The sequence below is a fragment of the Corvus brachyrhynchos genome, unplaced genomic scaffold (assembly GCF_000691975.1).
Source record: "Corvus brachyrhynchos isolate BGI_N302 unplaced genomic scaffold, ASM69197v1 scaffold9, whole genome shotgun sequence".
Lineage (NCBI taxonomy): Eukaryota > Metazoa > Chordata > Aves > Passeriformes > Corvidae > Corvus > Corvus brachyrhynchos.
Window position 1 is genome coordinate 1,069,294 of NW_008240037.1, and position 6,455 is coordinate 1,075,748.

Below are 6,455 nucleotides of genomic sequence, written 5' to 3' on the forward strand. Positions count from 1 at the left end.
GAATTAGCGTTACATTAGAATTAGTGTGACATCCATATTTGAAGCTTGTGTTGGATTCGGTTTTCTGCAATTCTGTAGTTATTTACCCTCGCTTGTCAAAAAATCTTTATATTCATAATTTAAAGAAATACAACCTGTTAATGTGTTTAAAATGAAGAATGCTTTTAAATGTTTTGCTAGGCTGAGGTCAAAATATTGAGCACATATTACTGGAAAGGTGTTCTCTGTCAGACCGACATCTGATGGAACAAAGAAAATGCTTTTCCTGTGTTTTTATAGTGGGTCTAAGAAAAAATTGCATGGAAAGCAAATACCTTAAATACTCTTCAGCTCTTCTGAAATATCCTTTGCAGAAATAATAGACTAAATGTTTAGAAATCAAATGTAGATGAAGTCAGACGTGACTCCAGGTTCTTTATTTCTTTAATTATGGAATGCATAAAGCTTAGTAAAATGCAAAGAGGTTTTCTTAATATGAAAAAAAAATTAAAGTTACTAATGTTTGGTCCATCTGAATGAGGTCTGTCATCTCACTATCTTTTTGACATTACTACATTTGAAATCAAATATACACTTAAAAATTTTAAACTGCATTGAAATTGCTAACAAGACAAATAATTTCAGACATGTCTTTGATGGACTTTAGCATAAGTTTTCACTTAGAAACAAGCATTTATAAGCTGATGTGACGACAGAGTACAAGATGCCCTTTACCCTTTTAATTGGCAGGTTTTTTTCTTATTTCTAAGAAAATTCAAGAAAGTAAGGATAGAACAATAGGAATGTCAGTGCTTTCAGAATAGCATTGAAATGCAAACATTAATTTCATTCAGATTAGGTCATTTGCATGCAAACAGTTCAGACTTTAAGCTTATCTCATTACTCTCTCAAGCTTGTGATTTCTCTCCCTTTTACAGGTGCGTTTACGTTTAATAAGATAACTCCCTTCATTGTATATAAAATGTGTGACCACTACATGGTTTCGGCATGATAGTAAATTGTTAATAACCATTTTTCTTGTTGTGTTCCAACACAGCCTTCTTAATTTGCCCCACTTGAAATAGGATATGTGGCAACTAGTCACATACCAGGATTTTGTTTCAGTTTCTTCTGAATATTTTCCTTCATTCCTCATCAGTGTTTTTTTTTCCAAATTGGATACTTTATTAGTGATCACCTGTAGTCCTTTTTGTCAGCAATATTTAATTGAATTAATTATTTTAAATAAAGACATTCTTTCATTCACATAGATTATATGGAGTTTTTATAGTCTGTCATCTGGTCTTCAAAATATGAGATGCAGAATTTTTTTACACTTCCCCGTATCAAAACCTTCACACCTTGCACAAATTTCTAGTCTTATAACTAGATGTAAATACCTTGTAGATGACCCCTAAGCTTTGGACTTTGGAATCACTCAGAGGCCAAGATATGCTGAAGTAGAGACTTTGTGGTGGCTGTGAGATGACAGAAAAACTGGACCCAAAGAGGAAATTCTAGCCTCAACAATTTTCCCACAGAGTCATATCATGGATAGTGAAAGAAAATAGCATCTAGGAAGAGGGAGACAAACAGTCCTGATATACAAGTTTTTCAGTCTCAGAACTCTCTCAAGCCCTGTCCAGTCTGCCACAAACAGAAGGGAGAGAGGGAAGGTCATCAGCAAAAAGTGAAAATATCTTGAAAGTTTGTGATTTCTTCAGACTGTCGATAGCATAAGAATTTCCCTGTGGAATGGTACACAGCTGTTAAGGCAGAGTGGGAAGAGTGTGCACATGCCCTCAGCATGTGTCCTCAAGCCCTAAGTAGTGCTGAGTTTTGTTTGATTGCTGGCAGTTGATGGGGAGTAAAATGGAAGAAAATGGGTAGAGAACATTTCAGTTGTGGAAATTATCTACGCAGAGCTCTGGATGAATGGGGAAGAAAAGGACAGATCTTCCCTTGTCTCTGTGTTTATAGTGGCAGGTGCCTCTTTGTGTTAACTTTCTTTTGATGACTGGTAGGGCTCTTTGTCTGGGCTGCTACAGTGCAAGGTAATTGTTTATTGAATCTGCCCTTCATGCTGAGGACAACAATGCTTAAATAACTAGAGGCATTTAATCTTTCAAATAAAATAAGGCCACAGTTACAAGGAACATCCAAGAAAAGTAGGTAATTTTTTTGGTATTCCTAGAAGATGTTTGAGATAATTTATCAAATATAAGAGATTCATTTAGCTGTTGGGTTGTATCTATTAATGCTTTATATCCTGCCATTGATCATATTTTAAAAGTTTTAGAGATCAAAAGTAGGTCAAGCTAATTTTTTAAACTTATTTCTACAGGAGTCAAAATATGAATGACAGTAAGGAAAGCAAAACAGCAATAGAGGTCACAGTCACCATTCATCCAAGGAAGCATATGAATTGGAACCAAATACAGAATAACAGATCTAAGGACAGAATTTCTGATTCACACATACATATAGAACAAAAGATAACAATTTATGTCAAGAGCATTGGCTTTTCACTTTTTCATTATCACTGAAATAATTTTCTGCTAAGAGTTTTCCCTGGGAGGATGTCCTGTCTATGTTCTGAGTTAGCAAGAAAAGAAGGATGCTTCTATGGTTTGAGTCATTTTCTAGGACTTGGCCTATATGCCTTCAACTATCCATTTTCTTACAATTTTTTGATGTGAATTTGTATAGCTTCCATGCGCATCAAGACCCATCTTTAAAAAGAAATAGTTAGACTTATAAGAGTACTATGAGGCTAATAATATGAAATATATTTATATATTTACAGAAATAGATATTCAAGTATTCATGTAAACAAGAAGGACTTTATATTTGCATGCACATACACAATATATTCATATTTATATTTGCATAGATATTATGATTGTGTATTTATAAAGATATGTATTTATATATTACCTATTTAATAATATTTTTCACTGTGAATATAACACCTTATTTATATAAAATAATAAATATATGAAACAACATGTACTAAAAAGCATATGTTCCTAATCTGATTGTCCATAAGTAATAACTTGCCTGTGGGAGTTTAAAACAGGATTACAAAGAAGAACAGTTAATATTAATTTCTGATTTTCTTATGAAGATTCTTTTCTGCTTTGCAGTTTACAATGGGAATGGTTTCAAATATATTGTCAATTTTGCTAATGAAGTCATCTTAATAAGGTACTGTGTGAAACTTTATTATTAACCCAAATATATTCTTCTGTTAGATTTTCATTCATTATGCCCTGCTCTAATAGACCTGTTAATAACATAAGAAAATCCATTTCTAAAGGCTAGAATGCAATGTTATTTTTTTATCTTAATGAGTTAAATTCATATTAAGTCAGACAAAAAATATAAGTGAAAATTATTTGTTAATGCCATTAATTTCTGATTGGACACACCATGATAGATTGCAATGTAATGTATACCTGAAATATTAAAAATCACTAAAAACATGAAATGCAACAATCTAACAATTTTAAGAACTTCCCCTGAAGCTTATAATTATCTGTGATTGTATCATCAAATGGCACTCTATATCAGCTCTTAATGAATATTTTTACTAAAAATATAATCAGTATTTTAGCTGGTTTCTTCTTTATTCTCTTAGATACCTGTCCTAAATTCTCCCTGGATAGCAAATTCAAAGACTTCCTTAATTTCCCCTGCATAAAGAGAAATGTTCCCTTAGGTTTATTGAATTAAAAATAATCTATTAATTTGAAATCACCTATTTTCCACAGTGATTATAATGTGATACTTTTACTATTATAAAATTATCTTGAAATTCTGAATCTGATTTTTTAATTCCTGATGCATGCTTTTTCTAATTCTTATTGAATTGGTTGCATTTTGTCTCAGTTTTGGAGACAAAACTTCCGGAGGAAACACTCCGCAATGAGGGTCTCCGCCAAAGGGAAAAGGGCCTCCCCTTTTCCTCCACCAATAAGACAAGTGGGTCACAGCAAGTGAGAGCGGAAAAAAGCCAAACTGTTTATTAACAACAAACAAAAACAGGGATAAACAGGGAAAAAACCCCTCGAAATACAACAAGTTCCCGGAGAGGGAATAGAGACGTGGGCTCGGACCAGCTGCGGCCACCCGCAGCCTCCCCAGACTGGAGAGGAGGGAAGGGAGGCAGTGAGGCAAGGGGAGAAGGAAAGGGAAAAAGAACAAGATAAACCAACAGAACCTTTTTCCCGCTAGCTGGAACACAAAAGAACCCCAAAGAGCAGCACAGCGCTCCTGGCTCACTCCCTCCCGAGCCCGGCCGAGTCCCCGAGCCGCTGGGCCCAGCCGTTCAACTGCCCCACACTTGGGTCCATCCTAAAGAAACAGTGTCCTTGGGCATTGAGCGGATGGTCAAAGAATAAAGCAGCTTCATGACATCACCCCAGGACAGATTATAAACTGATACTGTTACTATTATTAGAAATAATTTGAATTTCTGAATCTGATTTTTTAATTCCTGATGCATGCTTTTTCTATCTCTTTTTGAATTGGTTGCATTTATTTTGCAAACCATATTTATGTGAAACCCCTCCCATGGAGTAATGCTGGTATCTCTTCCCAAAACTGCAGAAAAAAAAAATCTTTCTTTCACTCATTACAGAATTATATATACACATTTATTGTGTTTTCTTCATGTGCTCCCTTTCCCAGATTCTATTAAGTGTTCCTGGACATCCTTTAATACTTCTGTGTAAAATGATGACTTAGAATTTACTAATTCAAAGTATAAACTTGTAAGAAGCCAAGAGATAAGGCTTTGATTTAGAAGCATAGAAAAAATGTGTAGTTGGAAGGGATCCACAAGGATCATTGAGTCCTACTCCTGCCCCTACACAGGACACACCAAGAGTCACACCATGTGCCTGAGAGCATTGTCCAAATGCTTCTTGAAATCTGTCAGGATGGTGCTGTAACCACTTCCCTTGGGGAGCCTGTTCCAGTGCCCGACCACCCTCTGGGCGAGAAACCTTTTTCTAATATCCAACCTAAACCTCCCCTGAAGGAACTTCATGGCTCTCCTTTGAGTCCTGTCACAAGTCACACGAGTGAAGACATTTGTACCCACTTTGTGAGGATGTTGAAGACCACAATGAGCCCTCAGTCTCCTCCAGGCTGAACAAAACAAGTGTCCTCAGCTGCTCCCCATACACCTTCCCCTTCAAACCCTTCACCATCCTCATGGCACTCCTTTGGATGCCCTCTAAGAGCTTAATGTCTTTTTTACATTGTGGAACCCAAAACTGCCCCCAGCACTTGAGGTGAGGCCGCCCCAGTGCAGAGCAGAGCAGGACAATCCCCTCCCTTGCCCAGCTGGCGATGCTGTGCCTGATGCACTCCAGGACACGGTTGGCCCTCCTGGCTGCCAGGGCACTGCTGGCTCATGTTCAGCTTGCCACTGACCAGGACCCACAAGTCTCTTTCAACAGTGTTGCTCTCCAGCCTCTCATTCCCCAGTTTATACACACAACCAGAACTGCCCCATTCCAGGTGACACAACCAGGATTGTCCCATTCCAGGTGCAGTATCTGGCACTTGCTCTCATTAAATGACATATGGCGGGTGACTTCCTGTCTCTCTACTTTATTGAAGTCTCTCTGCAGGGCCTCTCTGCCCTTAAGGGAATTGACAGCCTCTCCCAGTTTAGTGTTGTTGACAAATTTAGTTCATATTACTTTGAGTCCCACATCCAGGTTGTTAATGAAGATGTTGAATTGCACAGAGCTGAGGATGGACCCCTCTGGAACCCCTCTAGTGACCGGATGCTAGCCTGATGTCACCTCATTCACCACAAGTCTTTGTGCATGATCTGTGAATCAGTTGCTCACTCATCACATAACCTGGTTATCCAGCTGTGTGCTGGACTTTTTGTCCAGAAGGACACTGTGAGAGACACTATCAAAAGCTTTGCTGAAGTCCAAAAGGATTACATCTACTGACTTTCCTAGATCAGCTAGGTGGGATGTCCTGTCACAGGAAGAAACCAGGTTGCACAGGCAGGACTTTCCCCTCATGAAGCCATGCTGGCTGTGACCAATGACTGCTTTGTCCTCAAGGTGTTTTTTAATACCTCCCAGAATAATGTTTAGCATAATTTTACTGGGCACTGAAGTGAGACTCACAAGCCTGTAGTTTCTGATGTCCTTCTTCTTGCCTTTTAAAAGGAGGACAATGTTCACCAGCTTCCAGTCAACTGGGACCTCTTCAGCTTCCCAAGACCACTCAAAAATAATTGAGAGAAGTTCTGTGATGATATCAGGTAGATTTTTGAGGATTCTTGGATGAATCCCAGCAGGCCCCATAAATTTGTAGGGATCCGGCTGTTATATCTTCTTTGAAATATTATTTCACAGACAACAAACAAAAGGTTTGCTTTTTGATTTGGTTTGGATTTTTTTGTATACTCAACATACTTATTTTCATCCTATTACTCTGGT

General features: G+C 37.6%; 1 protein-coding gene across 8 annotated transcripts in view; it reads left to right on the forward strand.

The window, feature by feature from the left end:
- MGAT4C (MGAT4 family member C) overlaps positions 1–6,455 on the forward strand; it is a 338,762-nt gene that overhangs the window by 254,284 nt on the left and 78,023 nt on the right. For 5 of the 8 annotated variants that reach the window (XM_017743945.1, XM_017743948.1, XM_017743949.1 and 2 more), the window contains one exon: positions 3,126–3,186. The exons of the other annotated variants lie outside the window; for them this stretch is intronic. The gene's annotated coding sequence lies outside the window, so the exon portion shown is untranslated. The remainder of the gene's footprint in view (positions 1–3,125; positions 3,187–6,455) is intronic. 8 annotated transcript variants of the gene reach the window in all.